This window comes from Melozone crissalis, unplaced genomic scaffold (genome assembly GCF_028551555.1).
Source record: "Melozone crissalis strain CALT ecotype California unplaced genomic scaffold, PUWL_Pcris_2 ptg000033l_1, whole genome shotgun sequence".
NCBI lineage: Eukaryota > Metazoa > Chordata > Aves > Passeriformes > Passerellidae > Melozone > Melozone crissalis.
In genome coordinates this window covers 740838-764583 of record NW_026535811.1, presented here as the reverse complement: position 1 = coordinate 764583, position 23746 = coordinate 740838, and the positions used below count along the sequence as shown (strand labels likewise).

Sequence of the window (23746 nt, the reverse complement as noted above, 5' to 3'; positions counted from 1 at the left end):
GGGACAAGAACATTATGGGCTGCAAATGCTCAGGCTGACAGCAGCAACAGATGTTTATCGCTTCGGAGGAGTCTGCTCCCCCAGCACTAAATTAAGTGTTTTAAAATAAGCAGATAATAAGCCAGCAACACCAGGCCATAGATCTGTCATACCTAAAACACTGTAACCACCTGGTAATTCCTGCATGTTTGTTCAGGGCTGACACTGCAAACAACCTGACGGTGAATGTTTGTATTCATGGTATCCAGAGCAGACGAGTAGCTCTGAGGCATCACAGAGTTTAATGAATACATGTCTGACTGCAGGGCCTGAAAATGAGTCTCACAAGATGAAAAGCTTAACTTTTGAGTCACTACTCATAAAAGGTTAAATTTATCTAGTGAGAGCAGCTAAACCAAGAAATTGACAATTACTTAGCAAAATATAAAACCTTTCAGTTACTGCAAACTTCAGACTTGGTCAATTTCTACAATTATTTCAATTGCTCTTTTTTGAGGACTGCTGCCAACTTTGCCACACTTAATGATCAGAAACCCACTTATAATTTTCAGAGTTGATTTACGCACAATTAGTTGAAAAACTGGTGTTTGTTCTAGTTGTTGAAAAACAGGGTGTTAGTTCTTCTGCCTCTAGTACCCACACTTCTGATGCAGTTTTAACACGCGTATAATATTGTCTGTCTGTCTCCCCTGTGTGCCAGCCTATCAAACACTGTTCTGCTCATTTTCCATTCCCTCCCTCTGCATCCCTCCAGCCCCAACCTTCCTGTGGGGGGGACTCAGACTGTACATGGCTTCCCAAGTCAGATCCCATCATTCTTTTCCAATAGTATCAATATTTTTCTGTAGGAATTACCTTGCTGGATGTGCTCGACAACCACATCTGCCTTTTCCTCACTGTTTTGGTGTGTACCTTCTGGCATTTATAGCTGGTCCTTCTCAATCTCTATCATTTCCTCCAGTTCATGTCTTCAGTTCTTGATGTAAATTCTTGTTACCTGTCATCAAGAAAATATTGCCTCATTTCATAAATCCCAGTATTTTAGTTTTGAAGATAATTCTGTTTTCTCTGAATGATTTGCTAATTTTTTCTTTGATAATGTCCCACATTTTATTCTCTTTTTATTTTATCTAGATTAGAATACACTTGTGTCTCAGTTTTGAGACAAAAGAGAGGACACTCTGCAATGAGTACTCTTCTCTGAAGAGTTTCAACAATTCCCTTCCACTGACAGAAAATGCTAATAAAGTGAGGGGAAAAAAACCAAACCCAAACCCAACAGTTGATTAAAACAGAATGCCAGAGAACACAGCAGATGTTGAAGAAATCTCCCTTCCGCACTTGTGATGCACCAGCTTTCCCTCTGAGGGAAGCGGCGCTTCCAGGGAGCTTCCCTTTTCCCTCTGAGGGAAATGGAGCTTGCACTGAGCTTCCCTTTTCCCTCTGAGGGAAATGGAGCTTCCAGGGAGCTTCCCTTTTCCATCTGAGGGAAATGGAGCTTCCAGGGAGCTTCCCTTTTCCCTCTGAGGGAAATGGAGCTTGCACTGAGCTTCCCTTTTCCCTCTGAGGGAAATGGAGCTTCCAGGGAGCTTCCCTTTTCCATCTGAGGGAAATGGAGCTTCCAGGGAGCTTCCCTTTTCCCTCTGAGGGAAATGGAGCTTGCACTGAGCTTCCCTTTTCCCTCTGAGGGAAATGGAGCTTCCAGGGAGCTTCCCTTTTCCATCTGAGGGAAATGGAGCTTCCAGGGAGCTTCCCTTTTCCCTCTGAGGGAAATGGAGCTTGCACTGAGCTTCCCTTTTCCCTCTGAGGGAAATGGAGCTTCCATGGAGCTTCCCTTTCCACCCTGAGGGAAATGGAGCTTCCAGGGAGCTTCCCTTTTCCCTCTGAGGGAAATGGCGCTTGCACTGAGCTTCCCTTTTCCCTCTGAGGGAAGGGCAGCTCCAGCCCGAGCCCAGCACCTACCGGGGCTCTCAGCTCCTCTCCCGGCAGCCAGGGCGGGCGGAGCAGCGGGGCTGGAGCCTCTCCTTGTGTCTCTCCTGTCCCTCTCTCCCTCCCTGTGCTTTCCCTCCCCGGCTCGGCCCGGAGGCTGCTGGAAGATCGCTGCTGCAGCTCCTGCGAGCCGGGAAGGGAGAAGCTTTTTGCTGGGCTCAATAAAACCGAGCTGGCCGAGCCAAACCGCAGCCCCCGCTGGGCCCTGAGGCGCCCAAAGCTCCACCGAGAGAGCCCAAAGGCCCCGGGCCCGGCCCCTCACACACGGCCCGGGCCTTAAGGATCAACAGCCGCTGGGGGCAGAAAGCTGAGGATCCTGGAGCAGGCTGCCATCAGAATCGCTCCAAAACAACTTTAAAACACGTTTTAATAATCTTTGTAAAATCAGACTTTGTTTCACTTTTGTCAAATCTGGTTTTAGCCCTGTGTTTCTTGATCTCCAAAACTTTGCTCCTTGCATTAAAAAGCAGCTTCATTTTCCTGGTGACACTGCTGGGCCTATTTATCCAAGTACCCTTCTCACCATTAACAGGCTATTCTTGTTCCATGTTGCCATGCAGAAATATTTCCTATTGTCAGAAACAAGCACAAAAATCAGTAACAGCTTTTCCCCATTGCCAGCCTTTATCTCCAAACAGAGCACACACCCCTCAGCCCTGTGCCGGGGTTTTTCCCAAAGCTGACATCCAGTCACACAAACAGGGACCTGGGGCCAGGCAGGAGCACAGAGCTGGAGGCTCAGCAATGCATTGATCAGGCCAAAGTCACAGCTCAAAGTGGCATTTAGAAATAAACCAACAAACTTCAGGCTATTTCATCCAGAAAAAATTCCTCATTTTGTTTACAGCTGAAGAACAATTTTATCTGTGAAAGAAAAAAGATTCTTTTTCACTAGAATTTAGAAAGCCAGTGAGAAGATCAGAGAAAAAGATATCAGCAACAAAGCAAAACTACACTGCACTAAGAGATTGTTAATGGCCTAGCCTGCGAACACATTAATCTCTGCACAGTTTTTCTGTTACCAGAGAAACAGCACTGTTAGGTTCCCTTACCACTAAATTCAGCTTGGACTGATTCTTTCTTAGCAATGTTGATAATAGAGTCTGGTCTGATCACTCAGTAAAACCTAACTTTTCCCCTTTAAAGGAAACAAATATATTTTTTAAAAATTAGTACAACACAGTCCAGAAAAATATTGACTTTTTTTTTTTTACACAAATGTTTAACACAGGCAAAGGAAATTTCTGCCAGTGCCAGATACTCTATTTTCATATACACACTGGGAGTAGAGAATTAAATTAAATTAAATTAGAACAGCAACAGCTGGAAAACATCAATGGATTTGCTTTCCTCTTTGATGTCCCCATGGTTTGAACTGTGTGTGCTGGTATTTTTCTCTGGTACTTTTTAAGTTCTCTCCTTATCATTACTGGGCTCTTTATTCATTCCCATGTGCTGTCTCTTACCAGCTGCCTGCTGTGATGATCATCTTTGCAGTATCCATCTCTGCCATTTCCATCTTGAGATTATTGCAGCAAAATATGCAACAAAACATACAAAACTGGCCAAAGCAGCAAACAGGAATGAGACACATGCTAGAACCTCAGACTCATGAAAGAACATGCAGGATTTGATGGAAATCTGTTTTCTGTGACTCATAGAAAGCTACAAAAATGTGGTCACTTCTGTTTCAAAGGTCCTTTGGGAGAGATGTGACTTTATTTAACAACACAGCCTCCCCATTTCTGGACTTGGCATATCACCAGCCCCACTCTGCACTCCAGTCTGCCTCCAGTTTTGTTCTTTGCTCATTTCCCATCTCCTGTTCCCTCAATGTCAGTAAAAATCTCTTCACATGGACACATATCCATGTCCTACATACAAAGGAGAAACTGTTCCCTACTTCTGATACACTTCCTGAGATAAAGAAACTGGAACTGCACACGTGGTTCTAGATGTGGACATGTAATTTCATAATCTCTATTCCTTTCCAAATGACTTTTAGTGACAGATTTGCATTTTTACCTTTAACTGATGAAGGTGATCAAAGGAAACTAAAATCAAATTGCATGGAAGGCTTTTGTAACAGGAAATTTAAGAGAAGTGGGAAGCAGTCATTTCAAAATTGAACTCCTTAATCAAAATTCAAGACTCCAGAGCTATCAGCAGCCACAAATGTTTTTGCAATGGATGACAAGATGGTATACTATCAACAGATACTCTCCTCTATTGCAAAAACAAGTGTCATTCATTTCAGAGTGGCACAGCCAGCAGACTGAGCAAAGTTATTACAGACTCAAGGCAAAAGAAGCCAGGTGTGCTTTACTTGCTTGGCAGATTTTAAATTCTTTTGACAACAGAAGAGAAGCTGAGAATAGAACTCAATTTGTGGAGCTCATTGTAGCATTATTTACAAGCAAAGAAATAAAAGTGACTGATTATCTATACATCATCCCATAAATTTTCCAGCCTAACTGGGATACTGAAAAAGGGCAGAGCTCCTTTGGTTTAAAATCTTCACTATCCCAGGAATAATGAGTGATGCTGTTTCCATGGAGAAGAGTCCAGAACTTTGCCCAGCTCTGATTTCCTGTACAATGTGAACATTTTAAGGCAGCAGTGCAATTTTAGGGATTTAGACTGAATAGTGCTTCATAGATTAGGTAAGAAAATAGTGTGACTTGGTGTTATTCAAATGAATGTGAATAGGAAATGTCTTCCTATATATCCAGGTAAATCTTCTGGCAGATTAGAATAATTTGACTGCAAAAACCTTTAAAATTAAACTACAGTTACTCCTGCACTAATGAAAGAACTTCCTCTCCAGGGAAAGAGATAAAGAGATTTCCATTAAATTCTTATCTCATATAAATGAAGAAACACATTTTCCAATACAGAATGAGAGCTTCAGTGCCCAGAAATCCTGCTCAGTTTGACTAGAAGGAGTATTTCCTAAAGATGTACCCTTTATCCTTGCTACAACCATCCAGATTTTTCACTGACTCAAGTGGTAGCTCTTTTGCCACTCTGAGAATTGACAACCATGTACACATCAGAAGATTCCAAATACTTTATTTCTTATGACAACTTCTCTCTGAGATAAGAAATAGCCATCACTGAGGAGCTTTGCCTGCTGCCTACCTCATGTGTACAAAACCCCAGTTAAAATCCGGAACTTCATTCCAGGCAATGGAAACTTCTCATCTCTTCTAACAGGGCCAGGATCCCACCCACACACTTTCCCTTCACAGACATTCTGTAGAATCCTCCAAATAAACCTAATTACATTCCACACATGGAATATGCCAGGACAGAATGGGTAAGGATTCCAAGAGCCACTTTCATACTTAAAAAGCACAATGGATTGGTACAAAATCTTGCTGATGTCACGTACCTGATGGAAAAGAACAATTAATGCTCTGTCCTAAAATTACCTGTGGGACTTGTGCATCACCACAGAAGTCTATTGGAGTTAGGTAGATGCACTTGGCTACAAATATTTTCCCTAATACTGCTGCCATTATGGAACTTCACTGTAGCAAGGAGAGGGAAGTTATGGGTAAGTTCTAGAAAAGAAAGATTTAAAATATGACAAAGTGTGGGCAACCATTTCATGTACAGAAGAAAAGTGCTAGTGATGACCACACGTTAAAAACCCCACAGAACACAGGATAATACCAAAAACTGCACAGAACTTTCTCAGATACAGGTGGGCCAGTCTAAGGCAGCACAGACCCCATGTGCTGGGGCAGGAGGGGCAGTCACAGATGGAGCCAGTTCTGTTGGAGCTTGCCAGCTCAGACAGAGATGGGAAAATGGCCCATTTTGTCTGGATTCACTGCCTGTGCAAACTCTGGGCTTGACAACATTGCCCATTTTTCTTGCTTTATGCACATTGATTTCCAATCCACAAAGCTTGGAATGTTCTCATTTGTCTTCCAAGGGAAAATCTATCAGAAATCCCGTTGTCCTCTCCTTTGAAGAAAAGGAAGAAGGATCAGCCATTGCCTTTTTCTTTTAGTTCCTTCTCCTTGCAAGTTGTTCAAGAGTAAATTAGAGAAACTCACATTCATTTATGGAAAGGAAGATGTGGCATGGTTGGAGTTCCCTGCTGATGGTTTAGGGTTTTTTTTTAATTGCAAGAAATGCAGAGTTCATTGCAGAGTTCACTGATTTCAGTGGGAAATGTGAAAACGGAATAACGACACCACTTTTTTTAAAACAAGAGGAAATGTGGCAGGAGAAAAAATGCACCAAAAGCATCTGAATTATTGTAGCAGAACTCTCAAAGAATTGTTTAATGAGTCTTTAAATATATTTTAAAGGTGAAAACACAGAAAGCTGTCTTAAAGCATGAAGAAGTTGTTCACAGCCACTTAAAACTGAAATCTGGTAGTGAAAGCAGCCATGGCTCAGCTGAAACCATTGGGGATGTCACTGAGATCAGGGCTCAGAGCAGCAATTTATAAAACACTAAAATATATTCGTTTGCAGCTTACTGCCCAGTGCGGCTTTATTCTTTTCTTTGATACTTGAATTAAAATCTTCTATCAAATACTTCACCAAATGAAGCCACAAGGGCTAAAAGAGTCATCAGGAAAGACAAGGAAGGGAAGAACATTTGGGCTAAGCACCTAATGCTTGAACCAAGTTATTTGGGTCAGAATTACCTGGCCCACAGTTCTTTCAATGTAATTATGGCAGTGAGTTTTAAGAAAATTCTATTTACTCTGAAACTCTTCAGTAAACTGCCTTCATTTAAATATAGCAAGCATATTTTTGCTAGCAGCCTACAGAACAGGGATTAACTCTTTCAAGCTTTCTGTGAACACCATCTGGCTGTCACGATTGTTGCTATTTTACTTATCAAGATGTTTTAACGAATTTCCTTTTGACCATTTAGTCTCTGCCAGTGCCTTTGTGACTGAGAACAGGGGGCACTTGGTGTTCTCAGCACAGCTGTGCCACCCACAGCAGGTGCTGGAGCCTGTCCAGCGAGATGGAGAATGCAGGGCAGGGTTTGTGTGGGGAAACAATTTCAGATGGGGCTCTCTTGGAAGGAAGGGAGATCCTTCCAGCTCAGAAGGGGAGGGCTCTTGCTGTAGGTGCTGGGGTAGCCCCTGAATGATTCTCAGGAGGCATTTCCTCCTCACTGAATAAAACCTGTACTCAACCAAAACCAACAAAGCTTTGGAACAGATGGGAACCCCCATGTCAGAGTGGTCATTTAGGCTTAGCAGATCCCCAAATTGAAGAAATAATAAGAGGACTCTGGGAAATTAATTTCTAGGAAGAAAGATCACCCATCTGAAATACAAGTAGGTGAGGAAGGAGAACATAAGATAATGTGAAATTGCAGAGGAATGCCCCATTTAAACAAAAAATCTTGGTGTTGAGGATGGATGTCTCCCTTGAACTAATATCTACCAACAGGAGTCTGTGTCTATCACAGATAATGGTTAAATTACACATTTCAGGGAAAAATTCCACACAACCAGCCATCACCTACTGTTACCAAGGCACGCGCCATCAGCATGGAGAATTCAGAAAACAGTGAAGAACAGTCTAGAAAACACAGAACAAGTGCTGGGTTTAGACCTCTCAAGCAATTTACTTCTTCAGCATCTTGAGGCTTTGCAGCAAGATTTCAGAGTTTTTCTGAAGCACTGCCCTAAAGGTGCTGTGAAATAAAAGCTGCTGTTTGAAACCTGTTTGATGACTTCATTCATCTCCTCCTGTTTTTATGATCAGCTCAGCAGCAGAACAATTCCCCCATTAGCTATCATCCCACATTATCAGAGGAGCATGAGCCTCTTGTGGAGGATAGATCATAAAGATGTACTGACAAAAAGCAGGGTTTGGATTTCCTTTTTCTTTTAAATTTACCTCCGTTTTGTGTCAAAACTGAATTCTATCAGACTACTCCAAGTGAACCAGGTCAGAGTGGTTCAAACCAAATAAAATTAACACATGACTGTGATTTAACCCAACAAAACAATGAGAGTGCCATTGGACTCATTCAAATGCACAGGGACCTCAGTGCTACAGAGCATTTGTGTCATCTTTTTGAAGAGAATATTGCTTTACAAGAAAACAGGAAAAATTATAGTTTTTTAAAGTTCTGATTGGAAAAATATTACATTTCTAGGTTAAATCAACAGATGTAGATTGGCTTGAAAAAGAAATTAAACCGATTCAGAAAAATAATGTTTACACATATTTGTTATTTGAATATATTCACCCATCATGAAGCTGATTAAGCAGAAGTTGATTCTGTATTTCAGATACAATCTCAAGACCATAAAAATTCTCTACTGTCCGTGTGTAATTCTCAGCTGTGCTCAGAGAATCCATGTGACATCAGCCAGAAGGGCCAAACACAACAGCCCCAGGTGTTCAGTGAGGCACCTCTGCCCAAAACCCAGAGGAAGAAATATTTCCCTTCAGACTGGGGGCATTTGACATAAAAGCTTCCTCACTTACCTGCCTGCACACCATTTCTAGAAAACCAAGAAAATAACTTCTAATATCAAATTCCTGATTCAGAGCATATTCCTTGCACCAAATACATCTTGGAAAAGAGCCTCCTTAAGAACATATTGTAAAAGATAAAAGACTAGGGATTTCAATGGTACGTACACCAGATATTGAAATATCACATCTATTGAAATATGAACATCACACTGAAAAATCACATACATTCAAAGCCAATAAAACAAAGTGTTTAAAAAGCCTCATGTAACCCCAAACTTTTAATGCACAGGCACTTCCTTTGAGCTGAGCTGGAATGTGGTTTTAATGAATACCTGGAATAAGCAGTTCTCTTGTACTTTCAGGGCTCAGAATTTTAACTGCTGAACTTGTCTTTGTTTTAGAAGTCTGAAATCACAGGTGTCTCCCACTCACAGCTGCCTGAGGATTAACATAAAAATTGACTTCAATCATTTGCATGCTGATTTTTTTCTCAAAAACATGTTAGGAACTAAAACCAAAACTGTGTTGATGATACAGATTATCCAGGATTCCTGTCCTGAGCAAAAGTACCTCCTGTGGCTCATATAAAGGAATTTAGAAGATAATTGCTATCCTATTTCTCACTGTACATTGAACTTTCAACTGCTTGAACATAATCAGCCTGATTATGCTTGAGCATTCAGTTGGGCAGACAATTAACTGCTTAAAAACAATCTGACCCAAATATTGCACACTGCTATGGCCATAGACTGCAAACACTATCAAATAATGCAATTTTCCATCCATTTAATTTCTCTTCCTCAAAAAAACCACCATAGGCCGCTTAAAATTATTTCAGCTAAACAGAACAGAAACCCCAAGCAATGGCAAAAAAATCTCTCAAACTGTTTGAAACAGCCAGAAGGTTTTGCCAGTGCATGGTGGAGAGAGAAAAGGCTGAGGAATATTCAGCTGAAGGGCTGCCCTTAGAAAACAGGCAAGTGCACACATACATCTCAAGTGCTTGGTGCAAGCCTTCCAAACTGCACTGCTCAGTCTGTGCAGCGAAGATCCAGATTTGCCTGCAGTTAGCCCAGCCTGAAATACTGCAACAAGTCATCTACAGCAGCTTTTCTCTCTCATTTCTCTACTGGAGTTATAATTTAAGGCACGTACCATGGCCCCGTATTGTGAGTCCTGCATTATGAACAAACAGGAAAAAGACCCAGTAAATGTATTACAAGTCTCACAGAAGGATGTGGCTCTTTATATATCCAGTTTCCCATCCTTTATGCGATCCTTCAGCAATGAGTTATGATGAAACAGCAGTTAAATATGCAGTTTTATCTGAGGAATTAAGTCTTACAGATTAACAGACTTACCTGTTAATGACACAGTAAACATTTTAGTAAAATTGCATAAAAATCCAGATCTTTCTGACTGCTTCCTTTTAACTTCATTTAACCTTTTTGAATATCCTTTCTTCATCCATTTACCCTCTATTTATTTCCAGTTGAAGATACAGTGAAGTCTGCAAGCTCTCTGTTTTTGAGGAGGGTTCAAATTCTTTCCGTACATTTGAAGTGGAAAGGTACCATTTCAACAAAGAAACAATTACAACACTTTCCCAGAATATCTTGCTTTGGGTTTGGGGCTTTGTTTCTTTGTTTGCATGGCTCTTTTGAGGGAGGAGTGTTTGTTTTTTAAAGGCAAGCTTTTCTGATGGACTCTTTGACTTCCATAACACATGCAGTGTTAGAAATAGGACTTGGCATCCTGCTGCATAAGACTTGTAAATCTCTTCTGGCCTTGCTTTGTAGCCACCTTGGAGTTGGAATGCCTCCCAATGATTCAGAGCATGCAGACAGAAATACACACAAAGCCAGATGCCCAGGATGACAGGCAGTTTACAGGCAAGCAGCTGGGAAATTGTCTTCAAAGTCAGGTAGGGGAAAAGTGAAGTTTTGCAGCCTGCTAAGGCATAAGGGCTACAGGGAGAAGATGAATAACTGGCCTCATTAGATTATCATCACTTCTCTGGCTCATTCTAAGAGAAGATCGCTGGCCCTCTATGCCACATGTCCTTTCCCTGGAGTTAGGAATGACAATGATGCTTTTTGCTTTGTGTCTGATACCTCTGGTCCCAAATGAAGAGTATTTTCAGCATGAAGCTGTCAGCAACTAATGGGAAATTGAAGATGCTGCATTAATTGAAGCAGATCATCCCAGTTCCCTTCACAGCTCCGATCAGCAATCTGAGAAGCTTCATCATTAAAATTCCCTGAAAATCAATTAAGAGAGGCCTAAAGCAGACTGGAACTCCCACAGGGTCTCTTTGCATTACCTCAAAAGGTAACAAATGTCAAGGGACAGAAGGTGTCAGTCCCAATAAGCTGGCTGTGTTTGCCTGGGAAAAGTTCATCAGAGAAATTAAAGACTCACACCAAGGGGTGGAGAACCAAGGTACTGGGATTTTGACAGCCAGTTGGTTCAGTGTTGAATCATATAAGTAACTGACATAGTCAGTTATTTGTTAGGGGTTTCTAGTAATTTTGGCTAATTGGAGGCTGAATCAGAGGTAAAAATACAAAATGAACACAATGAAAACTTCATTATTAGTATAATAACAAACCATACTCTTTTGTGGATAAACTTCCTAAAATAGATCTCTTCATCTGTTGCAGAAGCTAGGCACCAGTTGCAAGAATGGACTCTGTTAATTTTCATGCACAGATCAATTTTGGAGGAGCAAGTGAGACAGATGAACTGTAACTGGAGCAAGATTGAGCTACCCCACAGTCAGAGGCGATGCTGTGGTACAGCAGAGGTGAAAAAGCAGATGCTGACCTTGGTACTTAGCAAGCACTGAAGGAACAGGCTCTGTCCTGCTGTCCGTGGGACTTTGATGAAGAGAACTCTGATCTGTTGTGATGAGACAAAGTTGTTTTGGTCCACATGAGAAGCTGGGATGAGAGCTGTGAAAGATTCTCCTGTCCATGTGTTGGGGGGAAAAGAATGAGTTGGGCTTCTGTCCTGCTGGAACCTCTTTGAGAGGGGCAAGCTGTGCTGCTGGCTGCAGGAGAATCAAAACAACCAGTAATTTGTTAGGGTTAGTGATCTACCTGAGGAATTTAGAAACAATGAACTGATCTGAAAGAATGCTGCTGTGTTAAAGGACTCATTCAGATAACATCAAATTGTGCCAAAGCTGCCAATGTCCTTGGGTGTGAGAGACACTGAACATTTCCCTTCCCAGTGTAGGAAATTAAATTCTTTCCCAGAAAAGGGAGCTCATCATTAGATTCCATGAAAGCACCCAGGAAAAGCAAGTGTTCTGGAAACCTTACCAACTCTGCTAATGCCTTTTCTGAGGTGGGTGTGCTCTCATCCCAAATGGACATCTCCCTGACAAGGGGCTGTAAGAGCCATAAATGGGAGCTCAGTGCTGACCTGCCTCTCGCACACGGCCCAGCACGGACACGTGGAGCTGCAGCAATGGCACGGCCACGTCAGATGGCCGAGTGTTCTTCCACAGTTCTGAGGGAAAAAAGTAACTGAGCATTACAAGCACAGGTACCAATTAGGATTATCAGGTGTTGCGGTGTGTCTTGAGCTTCCGGGTCCCTTTCCCAGGTGTGCCTATATGCCTCTCCCTTCCCCCTCGCCCCCTTGCTTAGCGAGTCCTGTCAATCAGGCTTATCACTCCACCAAGGCATCGTGTGATTGGTCAAGTTCAAAAGATGCCCCTATGCCCAGGGGTCATTGGCCTATGTCTAGGTGTCCCTCGTCCCTTGAGACCCCGCCCCCTTCACCTGGTTGGTGGTCACCTGTCCCCCCCCCCTCCCCCTGTCCCGGGAGCTTAAAAAGGTGATCAGGCCATGTGCTCGTTATTCTGCTGGAATCACTGTGCAGTCTGCACCTGTGTCTACAAGCATCTCAATGCGTTTTGACTCCCCACCCCCACTGACATTGCACCATAATTTGGGTTTATCTTTCCCAATAACTTGGACCCGGGCAACTGTGGGCCCTTGTTTTTCGATATTTTCAGGTAAAGATGGCACAGGGATAGCTTGTGCAACAATTTGTCCCTTGGGAAGAAACAGGGGTGGGTGGAAACAGTGCAGGCCGAGAACAAATTGCTCAGGATCTGATGTTGTCATTCCTGGAGCAATTCTGATCTCTTGTGGTGTGTGTTTGGTGTCCCCAATGACGACGTACTTACAACGAATTCGGTTCCAAGTACCCTTCTGTTCAGGATTGACAGAGACAAAATGCCAGTTGCTGTCCTTCAGGAGAAGTGACTCTGTAAGCTGCAACCTGTAAGGCTCATTGACAGAAGACGTGGTTAACACAGGATTACCTAAATCATAACAAAGGTTATTTCGTTTCACTTTCAACAGCGTACTAGCAGACTTGGTCTTTGAAGCACCTGCTTCACTTACACAAACATTAATATTATCGCGCGCTTGATTTGATTTGCTACCCATATTCCCTTGGCCTGCTCTTTTTATGTCTGCACGCCTGGCAGGCGGGCGCTCCCTTTTCAGTTTTTTTGTTGTTGACCCGCAGGGAGGGCTTGTAGTTCTCCTCCCCTGCCATTTCTAAATTCATCAAATTCCCTTTTCAGGGGGCACTGGTTACTCCAGTGCCCTAGGTTATTACAAAGCAGGCATGGTTTTGTGGGCTCAACCATTGCTGGTCTCCGCTGCTGCCCAGGGTACTGCTGTGCTGAGGGGAAAGGTGCAGGGCTGGCAATGGCGACAAGCTGATGTGGTCTTGGCAGCAGCCTTGGTCTGGAGTCTTCAGCCACACTCAGAGGCACTTTCCTGTTACAGACTAGAAGCGTGTCTTTTAATGTAGGAGTAAGTTCCGTAGGAAGGCTCAGGATTGCCGCTTGACACTGTGCATTTGCATTTGTAAATGCCATTTCCTCTAAAATTGGTTCTCTAGCATTTTCTTTTTTAACTTGTATTTCAATAGCTCTAGTTAACCTTTCTACAAATTTCACAAAAGGCTCTGATGGTAGCTGTTTCATTTTACTATAGGGCTCAAAAGGCCCTTCAAGTTGGAGGGAAAAGAATGCTTTTTCAGCTGCTTCTTTTACTTTCTCGAGTGTTTCTGCAGTAATTGCAGTAGCTTGGACTGAGGGGGAAGACCATTGGCCCTCACCACAGAGGTGCTCAATGGTAATAGGGTTACCACTGTTGTCTTTGGCTGTGTTTGGATCAGCATGCAAGCCTGGGAGAGCATCTTTTAGCAGCTGTTTCCATGCAGTTTCCCATAATTTGAATTCCGTGGAAGTCATGAGACAAGAAAAAAGCTGTTTTAAATCATGTGGAATCACTACAGTCCTACTCAATTCAGAATTTAAAAGGCCACGGAAATATGGACTGTGTGGACCATATTCTTTATGAGATTTACAGATCTCTTTAATCAATTGTCGTCCAAAAGAATTCCAAATAGCAGTCGGGGCTGCCCCCCCTTGTGCTGCAGGCTGAAAGGTAACAGGAGCCAGTGACAACATGGGACTATGCATTGAATCTGCTGTTCCCTGCTCTGTATCCCTTGAAACAGAAGCATTGGGATCACAGCTACAGGTTTGGGGACCGGCAGTGGGTGTGTCCCCACCGTGGGAACTCGGGGAGGGGGCGGGGACAGGGGGCAGGCAAGGGGCGGGGAAACCGTGGGAACAGGGGGCGGGGTCAGGGGGCAGGCAGGGGGCGGGGACACCTGGTGACATCACGTCAGCAGACGCCCCCTGGGAGGAGTAGAGGGGCGGAGCTGAGGGTACTGCAGGAAAGGGGGGGGAAGGGGTCACGAGGAACAGGAGGAGAGGGGGATGGGGCTGGAATTTTGGGATGTTTAAGAGGATTTTGGGAAGAAGAAGACCAGGTTTGGGAAGGTGCCACGTGGCATCCTCCATTTTGCGGACCCCCTAGGGATTGGGGGCCATTTTGGGCATCACTGCTCTCTGGAAAGCTGACTCTGGGTTTCAGAGTGGGGGACACAGGGGATTGGGAAAGGTTCCACGCAGCCTGGCCAGGGCCTTGTGGACAGGGCAACTCAGGTATTTCAGCAGACTTTGAAAGTCGACTTCTCAATGAGTGTGCTCTCTTTAAAATACCAAGTTTTGGGGTAAGAGGTTTAGGGGTTTTAGAGCTAGGAGAGGGAGGAACAGGGAGAGCAGAGGTACATGGCTTGGCATTTGGCTTTATCTCCATTTCGCTTTGTTTGAGCAATGCAGTTCGAATTTGTAAACTCCAGAACACAAATTTAGCTGAGGGTACATTGCCAGATTGTCCTAAGGTTATCAATGCATTCCCAACTTTATCCCAGAATTGAATATTGTGGATTTCTTCAGGGGAAATTTTTGGGAAGTGGAGGAAAAGCCATCTTATAAACTGTTTTAATTTTCCTTTAGAGAACTTCACATTACCACTAACAATATTATAATACACTCCTTTTTGTACAATGCTGAGTTTGGAACCCATGTTAGATGTAAAAAGCAAAGTACTTAATCCTGCCTGACCAAAAACAAAGCTAAAATCAGCTACCGATTTAAAAAAAAAACCACAGATAGAAAGCGATAACGAACAGACAAAAGCTTCACAATGCAGCTGTATGTACTGCTTTGAAAATTCCCGGGCAGCAACAGCACGGCACGCCCTGCCGAACCGAGGTGGAAACAAAGCCTCCCCCGCCGTGGAATGCAGCCCCCCCGTGGAGCTGAGAGAGCAGCTTCCCCCACGCCACGTGGCAAGCCGAAACCCCGGTCCCCCGCGCCGCGTGTACCGAGAACGCCCCCCCCCCCCCCCGCGCCGCGTGTACCGAGAATCAGGCATATTGTCCCACAGGCTCAATTTAATCTTTATCCTAGCAGTGCAGCAATCACTGTTCCTCCTAACATAATTATGTTATGTTCAGTACAGCATTTCCATCTACATTTGCTGCCTTAGGTATGAGCCAGCACCAGCATTCAGCCAAAGATAAAAGTGCAAAGTGGATTTTAAAGATCCCCAAGACATTTTAATGAAGGAAATGAAATCAAGCCATCTTTTCTATCTCAGTGATTCCATCTGATTAGAAAGCAAAGGGGAGCAGCAGAAGGCAGGTGAGGTGGTGCAGGCAGGGGTAAGGATCAAAAATATTCCTCTTCATCTTCAGTACCTCTCACGGAATTAACACCAGGATGAAGTTGCCAAAGTGAAAAATATTGTATAAGAAGGGGCATTGCCCTACACACGGGATACCTGTGTGTGCTTCAGAGAGATTCATCCCGAGTTCTCTCTGGCCCCTGCAAATACCATAAATGTGAGGCAACCACGGGACTGTCCCACAGGTTCTCTCACAGCTTGTGAGGTGGGTTTGTGCTTCCAATAGCTATCAAAAGGAGTGAAGTCAACAGCAAGGGGTGGCATGATTGGACAAAAACACCAGTATTATTGGCACATGAGAAATTAAAGAAATATTGATTACCTAAAAGATCTGAACTCTGCACCTTACCTAGTGCAACTTCCAAGCTGAGGCTTTGAAACAGACATGGTAATTAACAACTTCTAATTTTTATGTCCTGTAGATGTGAAATCCTCCGCCTCCCTTCTCCAGAGTAACCACCTGAGTAACCAACTATTGGCTATTAGGATTTTATACCATGGCCTTATTGTTTACAATGATCCTTTTCAGCAAACACACTGGTTGCATGACTACCTAAACTCAATGTACCCCCCACCATTTGTAAATGGTTACAAAGAGAAACTTTTTTTTCTGTCCTAATTGTTGACATCGTATATTAGCAGGAATAGAGTGAGTATGGAGCAAGATTTTACACAGCAAAAAAAAAAAGCTCATAGACAATAAACCCTGGATCACAGCCCCAAAATCCTACTTTATACTCATTTCTTTGGCTTTGGGAAGACATTAGGACAGCCTGCAGCTTCCCAGAAATAAAACACTGACAATCCTAGCTTAAGCAGCTGTTCTGCAGATGCAAAGGAAGACGTAGAATGCTTGCTGAACAAGCAGCCTGAAAATTGCTCTCTCACAAATCAATAAGCATCAATATAAAGCACACTGTTACAAACCTTATATTTCCATATAACAGATCATGAAAAACCATCTGTCCATTCTGGTTGTTTGCCAAGCAGCCAGCCCAGCACACCATTTCGCTACCTGTATTTAAGATATCCTACTAATAAAGAATATTTCTTAACTGTTTTCATTTTGCCTGCACATGCTGATTAATAGCTTCATCATTTAACCCACCTCTTCCAAAGTCAGTCATGTACATAACAAGGAGATTAATTCCTGAAAGCATAACTGTGCTCCTCTTTAGGATTTGGAAAAAAAAAAAAAAAGCTTTAGTGAAATCAGTGAAAATTAGGGCCAATGTTTTATTCCACAGGAATTTCCCCAGTTAAGCATAATATTTGTATGGACTTCTAATGATCAATATCCTGTGCTCTCAATATCCAACTCCAGTCCTGGTTGTCTTTCAGATACTGGAAGCCAGTGGGTATTAAGAGAGAAATTGTACTCAGCACTGCTTTAGTCCAACAATTAACATGAAGAGTATTGGCAATTAAAATTCACACAATGGAGTATTTGAAGTGAACACATTTCAGTATCAGTAGCAGCACAAGGCAATGATGAAAAATCCACAATGGCACAGTACTGTGTGCTGCATTATGCAAATGGATGCAGCAAAGGTCAAAGCTTATCTAAATCTCATAATAATGTAGTCTGTAGAGAATAATTAATTTACAGTGTGCTTTCTTATATTGTGTACCACAATACTAAAAGCCATTTTATTTGGGAATTTTTTTGCTTTATGTTGCAGAGAGGAAGAATATCAAATGCTTTCAATTTTCTCTTTGGGAACCAGGGGGCAAGGGAAAGCACAGCTCTTTATTTTCCATAGCAACACCAGGCTAAAATTAAGCACCAAAAATGCTGCCTTTTAATTACTAAAATGCTGTTAAATTTCAGTGTTTAGGAATGAGATTTCTGTTCCCAACAGCTGCCTCACATTACAAGAGCAGAAGTGTTTGAACAACTCCCATGAAGCAAGCAGAGCTATAAGGATTCAGTTATATCACACAGTTCCATACAGAGGGTCACAGTTGAGATGGAGAACATATTTGTGAATTACTGAGGCCCTGTGCTGGGGGGTGGGAAGTGTGTTCCAGAACAGAGAGGTTCTGACGCTGGAGCATAAAAAGCCAGGATGCAAACCTGAGTCTGAGGCGCTGGTGGCAAGTTGGCAAACTGGTGTTCCACGAGTTCTGGTTCTGATACTGTAATCCCCATCTTCTCCGTCCACTGGTCCAGCTCTGTTTTCTTCTCTCTGCCAAAAAGAAGAAGAATTTCTCAGCTTTGTAAGAAAAATAACCTCCAAGAGCGATGTTCAGAGCAGCCCAAGCTACGTTATGCAACCTCTTCTTCACACTTATTCTTAAATATATGTTACACATATAAATATCTTTAAAGAGTAGTCCTCTGACATGAGCCTCAAGAGAGCAGCTCTCTAAGCAATAGGATGAGATGTTTGTGTTCTTTCAAATCCAAGGGATCTTATTCCTTCTTCTCAAATATTTGTACTGTCTTGGCATTTTGGGCTGGAAGCTAAAGAGAGCTGCCTGGGAACCAGATGGGGTCACACCGCACAGATGACAGAAAACTGCCATGACCAAGAAGCAATAATTCTCTTACAAGAAGCCATGTTTTACTCAACTGGTTTACACAATTAACTGAGGATTAATTGGTCCCACAGGAAATCTGTCATTGATCAGGAACTTCAACTCCCCAGTTCCAGCTTCACCTCCTGTAGCTTATTTTTGCCTTGTGATTTCTAGGAAGCTGCATGCTTATAGTTGTTTTCTAAGGAACCTGAACAACATGACCTTCATGTGATCCAGTGGCTTCTAAAGCTCATTCCCTGCCCCTTGCACACATCAGAACAACTCCTGTGTGGTTTTTATCCCCTTCATGTGACAAACTTGCACGCAGGCAAGCGCCTTTCCCCATTCCCAGAGATCATCTGTCACTGTAACCTCGAGTGTTCATCACAAGATGCAGAACCAGACCAGTGGCAATGCCATCCAGACTCACACAGATCCAGCTGTGCTTCTGTCCCTTACCTTCACACACTCCAGATGCAACACCAGCAATTCCCAGGGAAGGTGGAAAGGCTGCAGAGGAGTTCATGTTGACAGCAGTTGCTCAAAGGTCATTTGGAGACATCCATGAGTTGTTTGCTGTAGCAGACAGTCATTATTCTTGGCAGCAGAAATTGGCAGGAAGCACTGCTATTGTCAGAAAGCATTACAAGTGTGTCATTTGTCAATATGTGCTCTTCCACAGAGCAGCAGGCTAAGAGAAGTCCATCTCTCAATTTAACTGGAAAAAAATAGCACAAATACCCTGACATGCTTTTATCTGCATCTCCTGATGTGGGCATGGAAGATTCTTTAGGAACTCTGCATCAGCCCACTATCCTGTCTGGGAACAGAAAAGCAGAAAACATGCAGAAGCATTTTATCCTGAATTTCAGTTTCTGGCATTCTGCTCTGAGTTTTTCCAGAATGAACAATCTCTGTGACTATCCACCTGTCAGGCTCATCTAGCACTAACTCTATTTCTAAGCACAGGCACTTGGATGTTGCTAGGTAAATGAACTCAGATCTGTTTGCCCTTTATTGGGAAGGGGAAAAAAACATAGTAAGATTCAAGATCCCTTGTTTTTTTCCATATATTTGAGCAAATGCAACCATAATACATTAAAGACTCGGAAGGTGGAAGTAAATTATAAATCCAAGTTGCAGCTCTCTATAATTTTGCATTATGGCACTACAATAATGGAATTAGTACAACTTGCATTTTAATGCTGTCAAGTTCCATTAAAAAGCATTATTTAGTCCTCCCCAAGCCTACACTCTAATAAATGTCAAGCCCCCAATTATTAGGTATTTAAATATTTGTACAAAGAGCCTTTAACAATGAGAACACACACTGCAGATACGTGTGCTGTTGTACTATTAAACTGAAATAAATAACCTGGGACAATTATTCCCAGTCCTAATAAAGCTGATTTGCTAATCAAATGTCAACAAAATGACTTGTTTTTAATATGGACACAATTGCACTAATAACTTAGTTATTAAATAAAGGCTTTCAGAACAAACACAGCAGCACTGTTATTTTTCCATGACACCCTTCATTCTCCTGCTGGCTTCCTTCACCTCAAGCACTCAGAATCCTTTTCATTCAGTAAAGCAGTCAAAGGCTGGCACTTGACTTTCATTTCCATCTTTGTCCCTGTCACAGGAGAGGGGACAAGCAAGAAGGTGGGGGAGATAACGGAAGGGAATAGTTTATAGCACAGCACCTTTTGTTTGTAGTTTATCTCACTGCTCACCACCCAGGTCTCCATTTTCCATTAGATTGTCCCAACACTTTCCTGTAAGAAAGGAAATGAGCCAATTGCTGCAGCACACTCTGCCTGGCCCAGTCTTTCATTTGACTGTCTGCTGGATGCATTCAGCTTTCCAGGAGTAGCTCAACAACTGAAAGCCAGGGCAATACCACGGGACAGGAATTACAAAGAAACTCAATGGGAACTGGCAATAGCAGAAGTGTTGATGCCAATCTCATGTCTTTGGGGCTGCTGACAGCTTTGAGTACTAATTTTGACCTTGACCATAATTCTTCTCCTCATTCAAGAGTTTTCCTTTTTATTCTGTTCATTAACAATGAAATTGAATTTCTAAATGGATTTCCACAGTGAAAGAGGGGGACATGCTCTCACTTCAAAGATTGACATATTCTTAAGGGACTTTTTATGTACCCTGTTGGTGAGTCACCAAGGAAAAGATGGTTACTGAGTTAGAAAAGCAATAAAAGAGGCAATGTACTAAAACACTACCTGAACATATTATCCATGGAACAACCAGTCTGATTAGCTAACAGCAACAGATAGGTTCATGATTACACGTTTGATGACTCTCTGATAACATAAAGCACTTTTTTTTTTCTCAAAAGGAAGTTGCAGCACTTAATGCACTTGCTGAACTTAGTGCTGTCAGCCCTAGAAATCACTCAACAAATTGCACTCCTCAGAAATAAGATCTGCACTGTATGGTTAGAAATTTACAGTGTGCTAATAAATTACTTGAGAGATAATTTCTGATTTTCAATATCTAGTCCAAAGAACACTTACTCCTACAGTCAAAGGCCTTTATTGCTGATAAAAATGTAAATATTAGCACCAGTTACTTACATTTAATAATGACCATAACTGACCTGGGACAAATTGTTCCTTACATGTAAAATCAGCAAAAGGTGATCATCTGTGATGATGGGTTTTGATTACACTTGCAAGATGCAATAACACAAGATAACTAGACCGTACACTGGGCTGACAGCTTTTTATAACATTCCCCTGGTTGGAAAAATATTTCTAGTCTTACTTTAGCTTTGGGGCAGACCAAATTATTCAGTTGCTTCAATGCATCCACAAATCACATTTCCTCAGTGTTTGTTTCAAGCTGTGCTGTGTTGATTCTATCACAAACCAATATGAATGGAATGCCACAATCACACTTGCACAGAAAGGAAAGCTTGAGGCACTACATCCTGGCACTGTCATACAGCACCCAAGGGCAAGTGAGTCCTTGACTGCAGGAATCATCTTTGTTATTACTCTACTATTGTTGTTTTAAAGACTGGTTTTTATTTAAGGACTAGTAATTATTATTTTAACATCACACCAAAAAACTTACTCAGAAGACAGTGTTTGCCACAAGAATGAACTTAAAAGAAATTAGAAGTACCATTTCAACTTCATCTTCCATTAAGGCAAAATTGGGCAGAACTGAGCTGAAGAGGTGGTGGCAGATCAGAATTGTCCAGGCACTAAAGAAAAGCAGAGTAAAATAATAACCCAGCAGCCAATTTAGTAGAAGTGACAGGATAACCTTTTCTAGCTGTGTGGTTTCAAGTTTCATTAAGGCAGAAGCTCCCAGACTATTTCCAGTGGAGGTGCAGGTGTGGAGCCTGCAGCTGTTCCACAGACAGCTCTTTGGTCACACAGGCTCCCTCAGGCTGACAAACTCAGACATACAACAAAAAACCATTAACAATTGTGTTAATGATGTCACACTTGTCCATGAGCAAGCATCATTATTACAGAGAGGCCTCTGTGTCAAAGGACGCCCTCAGAGACACTAAGCCTTGCTAGAACAATCTCTGTTAGAACCAGGGCTCATCCTGCAGAGCTCTGCAGCATCCCCACGTGCAGCTGCTCCATTTGCTCCACAGGAAGCTCTCCCTGCAGCCACATGGATTAACTGTTCCTCTCCTGACACAGATCAGCCCTGCCCCATTCCTTCAGCACCAGCCTGACCAGTGCAAACAGCAACAAATTTCCTCTTTAAACTGACACTGCAAGGCTCATGCAGTGCACTATCAATACCTTTCTAGCTTTTTTCCATCTTGAAGGAGCACACACAGTAAGACGTGCAAATGAAGGCTACAGAATTTTGGAGTACCTGGTGTTGGAACCATTTGAATCCCCTGCCAAAATGGCCTTTGGAGAAAGATGGTGTGCACCACCAAGGCCTCTGCAGTGACCAGCAGCTGTAGAAGCTGGGCCTCTGTCCCTCCCCAGGACCAGCTTTGCCTTGCTGCTATCTGCCTTGCTTTGAGGACACATGGCCATGCTGCTGTCAGCACAGCAGCTTCTGGAAAACACCGTGACTGGGGTCTCACACTGCTTGTTCCCCCTCAGCCTGGGGCTCAGGCTGACTGCTTGCATCTGGGGCTGCTACTGTGACCGCAGCCTCAGGTTACACAGGCCTTGGCAGTGCACCTACCCTCAACTTGCTTAAAAAAATCTGCATTCCCACAACACTTCACAGGTCTAAGGGAAGGTTTAAAAAAAGTAAAAACAAAAAACTATCTTCTGAGAACAAAGAAACATCAGTTAATTTGTCAATGAGTACGGTTAAGACAGATGGAACTTTCATTTCTACTTTTATACTACTTCACTGATATTTTACTTATTTCAGAGGAATACAGTCTCCTCAGATATTCTGCAGTCAATGCAGCATACAAATTTGGCTACCATGGCCTGTATAAAGAACATTTCTGCAGTCATGCTGTTCATCTCCAGCCCTGCATTTGCAAACAAAGTCCACTTAGGGAACTTTGCTTACATGGGATGTTTCTGGATTTGTGTTGTCTTCCAATGCGCTGCATTACAAGAGAACTCTTACTGCAGCACATGTTTGAAAAAGCTCTTGCTGCATCAGAATCACAAAAGTTCTACAGAAGGTAAAAACCACTGTAAATCCTGCCTGCCTGTAAATAAGATGAAATGACTGATCAGTTGCTCTCTGACATTTCTGGCTGAAAGTAGCTCAGGCAACACATGCCATGGTAATGACACAGGAGGGAAGAAAAGCAACCTGCCCATTATTACAAGCACCAAAAGAGCAGAAGGATAAACCAAGTCTTGACACGATGTAACATCCTCAACCAATTTCAACAGATACTCTGTTTTCTGCCTTAAAAACACAACCTTGAAAAAAAAGGCTGTGCCCCACTCCTGCAGCGCACAACTTCAGTTTAGGAAATTCTAGCCTAAACTCCAACTCAAGAACCCTGTCTTGGTACTGGCTGCAGCCAAACTCCAGACCTCATTTTACCAATTATGCCAGTAAGTGTTTGGATTAAGCACTTTGGTAATGCCTCTGCACAATTAAATACCAGTGGCTTTATGGGGGAAGCCTCTTGCTCCACTGAAGGCAGAAGCCCATCTCATTGACGTGCTAGCCAGCCGTCCTCTCACTCCCCAAATCATGCATGAGAAGAAAAACTATTTTCATCCTACCCCAAACTGCTCATGGCAGTACAAATAAAGTGCTTTCAGCTTTACAGTGCCCATTACAATTAATTATCCAGAAGTCCTTGGCACAAACTGTGAGAAGCCCTTGCTTTTTGAATCAATGGACTCCATCAAAATTCTGCAGGCACCTGAACTGACTGCAAATGAACACAAACAGTTGCTGGCATTTTGTTACAAACAAAGGCCTTTTCTCTAGGAAGTTATGTGACACAGGATTTCACTGCCCTGGATTTCCAGGAGAACAGAGAGCATGATGCTTTTGCTAGCAGATAAAGCTAAGAAAGTGTGGTTTCTGATATTTAAGAGATAAGGCCAACAACAGGAGAAAGTACTAATGTTTTTAATTTTTTATGTAAATTTTTTGCCTTCATCAAGTCAGCAGAGCTATTTCATTATCACTCA

At 42.6% G+C, this 23746-nt stretch overlaps 1 protein-coding gene across 1 annotated transcript in view; it reads left to right on the top strand.

The window, feature by feature from the left end:
- The window catches only part of ST8SIA1 (ST8 alpha-N-acetyl-neuraminide alpha-2,8-sialyltransferase 1), a 317230-nt gene extending 312568 nt beyond the window's left edge, over positions 1-4662 (top strand). The window contains exon 6 of the transcript XR_008483302.1: positions 4653-4662. The gene's annotated coding sequence lies outside the window, so the exon portion shown is untranslated. The remainder of the gene's footprint in view (positions 1-4652) is intronic.
- The last annotated feature ends 19084 nt before the right edge of the window (positions 4663-23746 follow it).